The 11680-nt window shown below is 37.5% G+C and overlaps 1 protein-coding gene across 6 annotated transcripts in view; it reads right to left on the bottom strand.

The window, feature by feature from the left end:
- The window catches only part of LOC111761895 (zinc finger protein 709-like), a 104511-nt gene extending 95352 nt beyond the window's left edge, over window positions 1-9159 (bottom strand). For 3 of the 6 annotated variants that reach the window (XM_058299340.1, XM_058299337.1, XM_058299342.1), the window contains exons 1-2: window positions 8869-9009; window positions 7020-7060 (exon numbers count right to left, since the gene is read on the bottom strand). The gene's annotated coding sequence lies outside the window, so the exon portion shown is untranslated. Of the gene's footprint in view, window positions 1-7019; window positions 7061-8868 lie in introns of all 6 variants that reach the window. The other 3 variants (XM_058299341.1, XM_058299343.1, XM_058299339.1) reach the window with 3 other exon arrangements.
- Window positions 9160-11680: the final 2521 nt, after the last annotated feature.

Below are 11680 nucleotides of genomic sequence, written 5' to 3' on the forward strand. Positions count from 1 at the left end.
TTTGATGTATGATATTTTCCTACCCCTGGATGGTATTACACAATTCTGAAATTTCTTCAAAGAATTCTGTTCAAGTTTTACAAAGGTAAAACAAGCACTTATGCATATAAATTAAAACTTCTTTAGTTCGAGCAATTAAGTAAAACAAACTGCTAATAGTTCTGGTGAAAGCAAAGTATTCATAGAAATGAATCCAATCTTTTGAAGAAAATTAAAATTTACACAATTCATTTAAAACCTAGGCAAAGTCGTGGTCCCTAGGGGAGCAGCGGCAGTCCCCCAAGTGCAGCAGCAAGGACCGAGAAGGAATGAGGGTCCAACAGTAAGCCCCTGATACTAATGACTATGCTTGTGAGCCTATATGCCTGAAATAAGAACAAGGCCTAGAGCAGCACTGTGCCTGGGAATTTCCTCCTGACAGCCTTCATGTTACTCAAATGTGGCCAGTCTCAAACCCTAACTCAGCATCTAAATGCAATGCCTTCCCCCCAGCGTGGGACATGACACCCGGGGATGAGCCTCCCTGGCACCAAGGGATCACTATCAACTAACAACTGATAATGCAACTGGAAAATGACCTTGAATTGAAGGTTCGATGCGGATCAGTAGAATATCCCTGTCTACATAGAATAATATGACTTTAAAATGCTGTTTGATCTAATGTAAGGGGGAAATAGAAAGGAGAATGAGTTTATATGGCTATGAGTCTCTAAAAAAAAAAAAGAGTCTGGAGGCTGTCAGAAGGATTTCCCTTATGCACAACTGAGCAGAGTCTAAGAGACAGATAAAGTAGATACAATCCCCAGGTATTGGTTCCTTTGAGGGCTAAAGGGACCCACGGGTTCTACAGTCATGGCAGATAGGGTTCACTGCCATGTCAGATGGCCCTTCTTTGGAGCTGGTGTTTCTGCGTGATGAAACTGGACCCAGAGGGGATCTCTTTTCATAAGACTATCATGCTACTTTACTGGAATTGTAGTTGGTATTGGGGTTTAAGATATATTTAGGGGATTGAATCTTTTTACTGACAATATGATAGCCAGGCCCTGAGCCTCAACAGACTCCAGCTCCTACAATCTGAATTATTGGACTCACCTCACTCAGCTAAGATGGAGTTGAAGAAGGACAACCACCACACCATGGAGCCTAGAGTGCCTACAACTGAAAGCAGGAGGATTGCATCCAGTAACCATGTGGAATCTGAGCCTCCTCTTGACATAGAGGTGCAACGGACACAACCAATCCAAGGACCTCAGAGAAAAGGTGGCAATGGAGTGGGAAAAGTGGACATGGTGGCTGATGGGTATGGGGAATGGCAGGAAGAGATGAGATGTGGAGGCGCCTTTGGGACTTGGAGTTGCCCTGGATGGTGCTTCAGGGGCAATCACCGGACATTGTAAATCCTCCCAGGGCTCACTGGATGCAATGGGGGAGAGTGTGGGCCATGATGTGGACCAATGACCATGAGGTGCAGAGATACCCAGAGATGTACTTACCAAATGCAATGGATGTGTCATGATGATGGGAGTGAGTGTAGCTGGGGGGGGGAGGGGTGCGGTGGGGGTGGTGGGGTCGAATGGAACCTCATATTTTTTAATGTAATATTTTTACAAAATCAATTTAAAAAAATTTTTAAAAAAACTAGACAAAGAGGACCGATTAAATATTGTTAGTTAGATAAAAATAACCATGTCTTTGGAATTATCAATACTAAGTACAATATAACAATAATTTTATTCTACTTGGGTTTGTTCTTCCTAAATTTATAGATTTCTAATCAAATAATAAAGGCTTATATCTACTAGATTCTTAAGATAATCAAAAATGTAAATTGTGTTCAGAAGGATACTGGGGGGAAGTGGACTTGGCCCAGTGGTTAGGGCATCCGTAGAGGTACGCGGTTCAAACCCCAGCCTCCGTGACCCTTGTGGAGCTGTTCCATGTGCAGTGCTGATGTGCGCAAGGAGTGCCCTGCCACGCAGGGGTGTCCCCCGCGTAGGGGAGCCCCACGCGCAAGGAGTGCGCCCCGTAAGGAGAGCCGCCCAGCGCGAAAGAAAGTGCAGCCTGCCCAAGAAAGGTGCCACCCACACGGAGAGCTGACACAACAAGATGATGCAACAAAAAGAAACACAGATTCCCGTGCGGCTCACAACAACAGAAGTGGACAAAAAGAACAATACGCAGCAAATGGACACAGAGAACAGATAACTGGGGCGGGAAGGGGAGAGAAATAAAAAAAAAAAGAAGGACACTGGGGTAAAGACAGTTTACAAGAACTTTTTATAACTTAAATACATAAGGAAGGCAAGATGTATTTTGTTAAAAGAAAAGAGTTTTGTCATGAAGTAAAATGACGTGTTGTTGCAAAATGAGAAATAATAATATGTAGGACAATCCTGAATATAGAAAGGTGTAAGAGGTTTACAGAAAAGAGATTTTATTTGTCATGATCAGGGTTGGTTTAGATTTGGTAGGCTTATAAGGCTTTTAAGAGTTTTATCAAACAGTAGCTCCATGTAAAACTGGCATTTGATTTCTTTCTGTTAAAATGACAAAGTATTCTTGGATTATTGGTTTCCTCTTACTAAAAAATAAAAAAAGATTTTTCTGAAATATCTGCATAACTTGCTGGGATAGTAAAGATTTTGTATTTTACCCAAAAAAATTTCATGTGTTTTATATTGATCTTATCCATTATTGTTTAAGAGAATATATCTTCTCTTTTGAAATACTTAAGTATATTTTTGCCATTATGCTATACCCTCTCTCAACTTGTAAAATCTTTTGCTGTCACTTTCATTAAGTAGGGAACTAAATATTTCCCAATTTCTCATGATCCTGTTTAACAAAACGTTAAAATCTGGCAACTTTTGACAAGTTCCTACCAAAAATTGAACCATAAATAATACCTTCTTGATCTCAGATTCTCAGGATTTTCCAGGAACCCACTGAAAAATCACAAAAAGTATTTTTTTTTTAATATTGTAAAAAGAGAAGTGTTAAAACTAGTTTTATTTGACATGTTAGTTGCACAGGATGTGTTTTCAAATTTAAAAGAATTTTTAAATTTTCTATTAGTTATATTTATAGGATTAAATGTTAATATAAACATTTCAGAAATGACATAAAGTTCTTAAAACTTGTCAATAACGTAACTGTTCAGGAATTGTCCAAGTACTGATATATATATATATCTGATATTAGACAATAGCATTATTGGTCAGAAGTCCAGCTGTTCTTAATATAATGTTTCATAAACTCTCACCTGATTGTTCTCTTCTGTAAAACAGCAATAAATTAACTATGGACAATTTAAGATTCTTCTGTTATCTACAAATAGTTTTTGCTCTAATGCATCCATGAAAACACAATCAGCTACAGACACCAGTGTGCTATGAGCAAAAATGATCGTCTCAGAGCCTTACAGAAAAGGTTATGTCAACTTTTCTGGGGTATCAGATTTTAATGACACTTTTAAATAACTTTGAGAGCATACCTCTGTACTGAGCCAAGATCTCCAGAATTCTAGTGAAGAAGTGGATAAGTTCATGAAATCAGTAACAGATCAAATGAAAGAAGGATTAATCACCTAAGGCTATATAAACTGATAAAGAATGATTATAGTTTTTTTTGATTCTTGCTAATATTATTCTATTTTCTAGATACAAGGGATCCCTCCCTGAATTAAGCTATCTATAATTCATAAAATATTCATTTTTTATGGCCTGACTCCACCATAATTTGAAACTCTTTTGGAATATTCTTTATATTTATGGTCTTATGTAATACATAATAATTATATTATGGTAATACAAATATTTGCACAGTTCAATCAGGATCTGTCCTCCTTGTTAAGAGGAAATAATTGGAGTCAATAGTTATATATCCAAATCTTAGGAATTTTAACTCAAGAACATAGAGGAAATTCCAAATCTATTGCTTTTTAGGTTCTACACCTTAATGCAGTTGTCTGTGCTTACCCAAATTGTGCTAAAGCTATAGCAGAAGCGGCCAAATTAGATAGAGCCTCAGTAAACTAAACTCTGAGCATACCTAACATTTTTCCTCCAAAGAATTGACTTATGAGAACCTTTTACTTTACCTCAACCTTCACCAAAATGTTGCAGTATTCTTAACCTTACAACTCTCCTACATTTACTGATGAGGATGTTCCCGATGACTATAAACTGGTAACTTCAAAATTAGCAACTCCATTTGTGCTCTTATAATCAGCCCAGATGTCATTCTGTTAATGCTAGAAACTTCATGGTACATTCCAAGCAGGGTATGTGGTAACCGCTTACTGACTGAATAATGTAGCCTTTCACAATCTTCTTTTGCCAAAGAGGATGAACTCTATGCTCTTACCTAAGCCAGCCTCCTATGTGAAGGAAATTCTAACCTCTGTAGTGATAACAGATATGCTTTTGCTTCAATTCATGATTTCAGTATGCCATGGAAACAAAGAGAATTCCTAACATTTTCTGGTATGCCAGTTGAAAATTGTGAACCAGGTATCTCCTTTCTGCCATTTTATTCCCAACTATGGTTTCCATCATTAAGATTGATACACATACAAAAAGAAATGAGCCTGAGTAAATTTTAAAATGTTTTTGCATACTTTCATGTGAAAAGAGCCATTAGTAAAAGTGCTGTTAGTATAAACTTAAATTAAAACTGTGTGAATTAACTGTAGAACATGGCCTTCCCTGAGCCAAAATTTTACCCTCATACCACTCCCTTTGGTGAACACAATCTCTTCCCAGATGAAATTGTTACTAGCAGACCTATCCCTGTGAATAAAATGGAGAACTGATAACTTATTTTCATGACATGATATAACCCAATTTGTAAATTCTTAATGCATTATGCTAAAGATTATCTTCAACAGGTAAAGGACGTTTCCTGTCCCACATGACAGATACACCATTAATCATAATCTGACACTAGGATTATGGGCCTACTGCGAATGACACAGACAAAAAGGCATCCCTAGATCCTCATAACTTCTGACAATAGATCTCCTAACTTCTGACAATAGATCTTAATTACAGAGTTGTCGATCATGGGTCGGCCTGACTCAACTACAAAAAGTTCCATCAGACTCCTGGACTTGTTCTAACTCTGGAAACTTAAAAATCAAACTAGCCAGGAAATAAAGTAGACAATGTCATGTGATAGCCTACTTATTCCCAAAATGGCAGACCAAGTGTTCACATAAATGAGATCTCGAGACAATTTTATCTAACACTTATAAGGCATATATTTTCCTATGCTTTATCGTTGCACTAGCCTGGAGAGACAATGCCATTTTATGCTTCTCCAAGGACATTTCAAAGGGGAGTAACACTGCAGATTGTTGGATTTGTCACCAAATACTCTCAGCTATGCACATAGCAGGGGGCCTCATTGTTCTACCGTAACAAATTTATTTCTTGTCCCAAATAAACTATTAGGGAATTAGCCTAACCATCACAAGTCTCTTTGTTGTATATCAAATACGAATACTAGACCCAAGGTCCTCTTTACTCTGCTTTAAGCTTTCTTGGGCCTGTAAACTTGCAACTAAGAATTCAGAATTGTGATAACAGGAAAGCAGATTTGGCTCAACTGATAGAGCATCCATATACTATATAGGAGGTCCATGGTTCAAACCCAGGGCCTCGTGGCCCATGTGGTGAGCAGACCCATGCACAGTCCTGACATGCGCAAGGAGCACCATGTCATGCAGGGGTGTCCCCATGTAGGGGAGCCCCATGCACAAGGAGTGAGCCCTGCAAGGGGAGCCACCCCATTTGAAAAAAGTGCAGCCCGCTCAAGAGTGGCACTGCATACATGGAGAGCTGATGCAGCAAGATGATGCAACAAAAACAGACAGATTCCCAATGCCACCGACAAGAATGGAAGTGGACACAGAACACATAGTAAATGGACACAGAGAGCAAACAATGGGGAAGGAGAAAGGGGAGAGAAATAAATAAAAAATAAACCTTAAAAAAAAGAATTCTGATAACAAAAGGTTATGGTTACTTTATTGTTATATAATGTAATTTTTCCTTTTTTTCAATATAATACAGAATGACCAAAAGTTAATAACTGAAATTATTGAAATTGACTAGCTCAACCTCACCCTTCTTTACAGTTTTTTGAAACTAGGCTCTCCTCTGCATATACTTAATCTTGTGATGGTTACTCTAGTCTTACCTTACATTTGCTTAGTTATTTCAAAATTAGGTTCATCCTTGGGTATACTTAATATTTTGATGGTTATTCTAGGCTGACCTTACATTTGTTTATGGTTATTTGAAAACTATACTCACCTTTCTGTACATTTACTATGGTGATTGTAACTACTCCATGCTGCCGTTTGAACACATAAAAACCCTAAGCTCCTCAAAATCTAGAAGGGAGATTTTTAAGTCCTTGTGCCAATGACCTCTTTGCTAGAATAGCAAAGAAACACTTTCTCTCTTAAAACACCAATGTCCTAGGAATCGGTCTTTAAAAAGCCAAAGAATAGTTATTGTGGCATTCTACCATTTAGTTCTTCTTTGAAATCTACCACCAAGCATCGGGGCCTCAACCCAACAAAATTGTCAGCTTACAAAATTGTAATTTTTCACCTAAAACTTGCTGTAGCATGGCTAGCTGTGACTGGTGATTGCTAATTATCCACAGTTACTAGCAACTCCAAGGTTGTAACAGCATTTTTACTTTCTGTACAACAAAAGAAGCTTTGTAAATAAAACCTCAATATTCTGGGTCAGTTTTCCATGCTTTTCTTTCCTTTTTTAATGATTTTTTTTACATTAGGATCTTTTACATGAGAACTAACAAAAAAGTATTATTAAGAAATAAAAACATTACTCTTTGGTTAAAAAATAATATAGTGAATTGGGAGGAAATGGCAAGTATCAATCACTATATAGACAGAACTCGTCTAGATGATTAAACATATCATAGAAGAGCTTGGAAACATTACTATAATAGTCTATATGCCTCCATGAACTACAAGTTACCTTAATAATGCATGTCCACTTTCAGGTTTAAGGTACTGGATCTGCAAAAGATTCATAACACAAATAAATTTTTGTCAGTTCCTCATTTATACTCTGAATACCACAGACCCTTAGATACAAAGGACAAATGACAGTATTCCTAGAAATGGATCCATAAATAAGATCAGTTTGGCTGTACTGACATTGTTCTGTCAGGCAATATCTTTATTATGGAAATTTTATGAGATATGCCTGAGCAAACTGCCTTAATAGCTGGTAAATACCTGGGCAGTGTGCACTTGGTCTCCTCACAGCCCCTTAAGAGTTTATAATCAATCTGAAACTTCTCACTGAACTAGTTGCCTCAGAGTATATTCTCAAGTAAAATAGGATAAACCCAGGGAGTCAATGATTCTGGTTTTGCCTCTTTTGGCAGATTGTTGCTACCTTGGCTTGAGGTAAAACAAATGAAAGCAGTATTAGATATTTACTAATCACAATAGAAGAAATTACTGAATCTATGATTAGAGCTATAGCAGCACAGCAAGTCTTTGGATTTATTTGCTTAACTTATTTTAGACAACAGCATTGCCAAACCATTATTACTTAGCTGAACAAGAAGCATTTTTGAAAATGCCAACACCACCTGCTCTACTTGAGTAAACACTTCTGGGGAAGTTGTTCCACACATAACACAATGGCAGGAAAATAAATGCCACATGGTTTAAACAGTTAAGGACTTCCTCAGGGCCCTGATTTGATTACTTTGCTTTCAGTTGGTTCAAATCATGGGCCCTGCCTGAGCTTAGGAGCATACAATGAGATGGGCATTTTTTTCCATTCATAGTACTCATTTTAGTCTCCCTGGTGCACTGTTTTCCCTCAAGAATTTCGAATGTATGTCACCAGGCACTTGTGAACTAGCAAATGTTTTCTTTATGTCAAGGGTGACATAAAAATGATCAAGGAAAAAGTGATGACGTAATGACTACCTATGTCATGACTACCATGAAAACAACCAATATCACTCCAGTACCTTAGGCAGTAACTGAAAATGAGCTCAACACCTTAAATTTTGATCAGTAGCTGAGAGCCAGATCAAACTGAGGGAAATGTTAAGTAAATTAATTTATGCCCTAGATGGAGTCCCTCTATCAGCAAACTGAAGCTTAACTTAGGTCCTATCTTGTTAATGCTCATTTTCCCAGGGCCTGAGACATTAGAACAAACTGCCCTAACGTGCCAGCTTCTTTCTTCTCTGCTTTCAGAAGGAAACTTGATTAGTTCCCTTTATTTTTTTGCAGAATTTTGTCTCCAGTTCCTGCGATTTCTTTAAATTCTCTTCCTCTCCCAGTACCGCATTTTCCTTGCACATTTCATTTCTGGGACCTCTAGACACAGAGCAGTTCAGTTTATACATCCCCACGTTTTTCTCTATGAGGCTTTTTTGCCTCAGGTTTCTTCCCGGCTAGGTTATCTGCCTCTGGGAGTCAGATAGAGTCATCTCAGAATGGTGAGTCCTCCAGAAAACTCCACTCCGCGTTTAGAATCCCACCGAGAGTAACTGGGTTGAGTGAGTGCACCACTCAGCTACCACCATTCTGCCGTGTTTTCACTCCTCCCTCAACCCAGGAACCCTTTGTTTTCAGCACACCTCAGGAGCTTGTTTTCCACCCTGCCTTTGTGAATGGACTTGGATCTCTGTTCCTGGATATGCGTGGGATTCTAACTCACTGCTCTGCGTTCTTCTAAAATCTTTTTCTCCGGTGAGAAGGTCCCATGCCGCCTCTGGAGAACTCCCAAGCACCGCATGAGACCCATTGAGAGGGAAGGGAAGTGGACCGGCAGGTCGTGGATGGAATTTGCCTACCTGATATTTTTCTCTTTCTCCAATTCACTGTTTGTAGATTCCTTCTCCAGCTTCTGCCATCCTCCGGAGCACTGGAATCTGCTCTTAAAGTCACTGGATATCTCTGAAGTTCTTTCAGGGGATACCTTCCGTCGCTGTATTGATGACGTCAGCCCTCTGTTAGTGTGGGAGGGGACGCGGTGGAAGGGAGGTGTCTCAGAAATCAGACCAGGAGCTGAAATCAGTTTAAGCAAAGACTTTAATTAAGAGAGAGTTAGCAGGCGGGCTGAATCAGAACAGACTGCAGCAGCCAAGGAGGGGAGGGGGGTATTTATAACTCATTTTCGGGCTAGACTACAAAGGGGCTAGTTTCTGATGGTTTATGCTAGTTTTGCAGTTTTCAGGTCAAGGCAAGATAACACATATTGGCATTGAAGTTCAATCTGCATTCCTCAGTCACAGGTTGCTGCTATCAGAACGGAATATTTTGGGAGGGAGCAGGGACAGGAGCTTAGGTTTCTTATCAATTAAATTAGGAATACAGAGCTACAGAAGTGGGGAGCGAGGGGGATGAAGAGGGGGGCGGAACAGGAAATCTGGGCCTAACACCCTACCACAATTGATACTTTTAACTTCATTTCCACTTAAAAAAAGAAAATAGATGAAAACGGGGTTTTCAAATTATGGAAGCATTACTCTAAAAAATTCTATCCATACTCAATTATTTAATTCTACAATCAAACAGTTGTTTCTCCAGTTTTCCAAAAAATAAATAAATGAGCACAGATTGGTTAAATAACACGACCAAGGTCTCCTTATTAATGGATAAAATGAAGGAAAAAACAATCACATTCATATCTCACATTCTAAAATCTATTTTCTTCTAGGAGTATTATGGTTATAGATTCTAGATTTAGTTCCGTGACCAATTTTTGAGGTAATTTTTGTATAAATTGTGATATTAGGGTCCTCTTTCTTTCTTTTGGATATGGATATCCACTTTTCCCAGCACAATTTGTTGAATAGGCTGTTCTGACAGAGCTGGGTTGGCTTAAGAGTCTTGTCAAAAAACACTTGACCATAGATATGAGGGTCTACTTTTAAACTCTTGTTTGCATTTCATCTGTCAATCTACCTTTATGCAAGTACACGTTCTTTTTACTGCTGTAACTAAATAATATGCCTCCAAGTCTGGGAATGCATGTCTTCCCAATTCATTCTCTTTTTTAATAGATATTTTTGGCTATTCAGGAGCCTTTTCCTTTCCAGATAAATTTGATAATTGGCATTTCCAGTTCTACAAAGAAAGTTGTTGGAAATTTTATGGGGATTGCATTAAATCTATAGATCAGCATGAGTACAATTGACATCTTAGTGATATTCAATCTCCCAACCAATTAATACAAAATGTCCTTCCATTTACTTCAGTCTCCTTTGGTTTCTTTTACTAATATTTTGTAGGTCACTGAATACAGGCACTTCATATCCTTTGTTTAAGTTTATTCCTAAATATTTGATTCCTTCAGTTGTGATTTTAAAAGGAATTTTGTTCTTCCTCAGTTTTGATCATTACCAGGGAATAGTAAGTCTATTGGTTCTTTACATATTAAGCATCAAGTCACTTTGCTGAAATAATCTATACTTTCTAGTTGTTTTGTTGTAGATTTTATGAGATTATATACAGGATTATATTATACATGAAAAGCAAAAGTTTTACTTGTTCCTTTAATATTTTGTTGACTTTTATATCTTTTTCTTGCCTAATTACTCTAGCTAGAACTTCTAGCACAATATTGAATAACAGTGGAGACATTGGGCATCCTTTTCTTTTTTTTCCCCCAGTTTCAGTGGGAAAGCTTGCAGTCATTCACCATTGATTATGATGTCTTTTGTGAGTTTTTCCAATATGAACTTTATCATATGAAAAAATTTTCCTGATATTCTTATATTTCAGAGTGTTTTCATAAAGAAGGGATATGGCATTTTGTGCCTCTTCTGCATCAGATGAGATGATCCTGTGATTTTTTTCATCTTCATTTTATTATTTTCATGTATTACACTGATTGACTATCTTACGTTGAACCACCCTTGCATTCCAGGTATAAAACCCATTTCATCCTGATGAATAATTTTCTAATGTGCTTTTTTAATTCAGTTAGAAAATATTTTTGTTGAGGATTTTTCATCTTTATTTATTAGAGAAACTGGTCTATAATTTTCCGTTGTCTAATATCTCTGACTTTAGTATTAAAGTGATGTTGGCTTCATTAAACGAGTTTGTTAGCATTCCTTCTTGTTCAATTTTTAGGATGAATTTGAGCAAAATTAGTATTAGAGCTACTTGAAATAATTTGTAGAAATCACTTGAGAAGACATCTGATAATGGGCATTCATTTGGGGGAGGTTGTTGATGACTCTGTCACTTTCCTTATTTTGGTTAGTTTGTTGAAGTCTTCAATTTATTCTAGTATTAGTGTGGGTTGCTCATATGTATCTAGGAATTTAACCATTTCATCAATATTGTCAGCTTTGCTCTTGTACAGCCATTAAAAGTATGCTTTTATGATCCCATTTATTTTTCCTGGGTCAGTGGTCATGTCCCCTTCTCATATCTGATTTTGTTTATTTGCAACTTCTCTTTTTTATTTTTAGTCTAGTTGAGAATTTGTCCAATTTTTTATCACAAAGAATGTGCTTTTGACTCTATTGATTTTTAATTCTATGTTTTATTTATTTCTGCTCTAATCCTTACTGTTTCTTTCCTTCTGCTGGCTTTTGGATTAGTTTGCTGTTCTTTTCCTAGTTCCTCCAGGTGTCCATTTAGGTCTTTGAT

Source organism: Dasypus novemcinctus, chromosome 6 (genome assembly GCF_030445035.2).
Source record: "Dasypus novemcinctus isolate mDasNov1 chromosome 6, mDasNov1.1.hap2, whole genome shotgun sequence".
Taxonomy (NCBI): Eukaryota; Metazoa; Chordata; class Mammalia; order Cingulata; family Dasypodidae; genus Dasypus; species Dasypus novemcinctus.